At 44.2% G+C, this 1,195-nt stretch overlaps 1 non-coding gene across 1 annotated transcript; it reads right to left on the bottom strand.

The window, feature by feature from the left end:
- Positions 1-648: 648 nt before the first annotated feature.
- On the bottom strand, positions 649-755 carry LOC133813096 (small nucleolar RNA R71). Its single transcript, XR_009884140.1, has one exon. It is a non-coding gene; the product is annotated as a small nucleolar RNA R71 (small nucleolar RNA).
- Positions 756-1,195: the final 440 nt, after the last annotated feature.

Here is a 1,195-nt window from a genome sequence, read left to right on the forward strand (position 1 = left end):
GGGGACTTTAAAATTAAATTCTGTTTTATCAACTATTTGACAATTTATTTTGGTTGTTTTTAACCTTGTTGGTTCGGGTTGTGCAATCTCAGGTACCTACAGTGTATGAACCAGCAAGAGGACAGTGAACTTGCTCCTATTGACCCCGAGATCGAACGTACTTTCAGAAAAAGGAGGAAGGCTCAAAAGGCTAACAGCCGAGGCATTATGGCTAAGCAAGTTGATGAAGAGGGGGATGGCCAGCAAGTCACTAATCCCATTGTTTTGGCGGATGACAGAGCCAGAGCAATACGGGAATACGCTGCCCCCATGTTTAATGAGCTAAATCCAGGCATTGTGAGGCCAGAAATACAAGCAGCTCAATTCGAGCTCAAGCCAGTGATGTTTCAAATGCTCCAAACCGTGGGGCAGTTTAGTGGGATGCCAACGGAAGATCCTCATCTCCATCTTCGTTCATTTTTGGAGGTGAGCGATTCTTTCAAGCTACAAGGAGTGAGTGAAGAAGCATTGAGGCTGAAGCTATTTTCGTTCTCTTTAAGGGACCGAGCTAGATCATGGCTCAACACCCTTCCTCCCGATTCGGTTACAAATTGGAATGACTTGGCTGAGAAATTTCTAAGAAAGTACTTCCCTCCCACCAGAAATGCAAAGTTTAGAAGTGAAATCATGTCGTTTCAGCAGCTGGAAGATGATTCCACTAGTGACGCGTGGGAGAGATTCAAAGAGCTTTTAAGAAAATGTCCACACCACGGTATCCCACATTGTATACAAATGGAGACATTCTACAATGCAGCCTCTCGAATGGTTTTAGACGCTTCAGCCAATGGAGCCATTCTTTCCAAGTCTTACAACGAAGCATTTGAGATTTTGGAAAGGATTGCAAGTAACAACTACCAATGGTCAAATAATAGAGCTCCTACAAGCCGAAAAGTAGCGGGTGTTCTTGAAGTAGATGCTCTAACCGCTCAAATGGCCTCAATGACCAACATTTTAAAGAACATGAGTATTGGAGGAAATGTACAGCCAGCTGCTGCCATTCAGAGTGCAGAAGTATCATGTGTGTATTGTGGGGACGGGCATACTTTTGACAATTGCCCTTCTAACCCAGCGGCAGTTTGTTATGTGGGAAACCAGAATTTTAACCGAAACAGTGGCCCATACTCAAATTCGTATAACCCAGCTTGGAGGCAGCATC

This window comes from Humulus lupulus, chromosome 1, assembly GCF_963169125.1.
Source record: "Humulus lupulus chromosome 1, drHumLupu1.1, whole genome shotgun sequence".
NCBI classification, from domain to species: domain Eukaryota; kingdom Viridiplantae; phylum Streptophyta; class Magnoliopsida; order Rosales; family Cannabaceae; genus Humulus; species Humulus lupulus.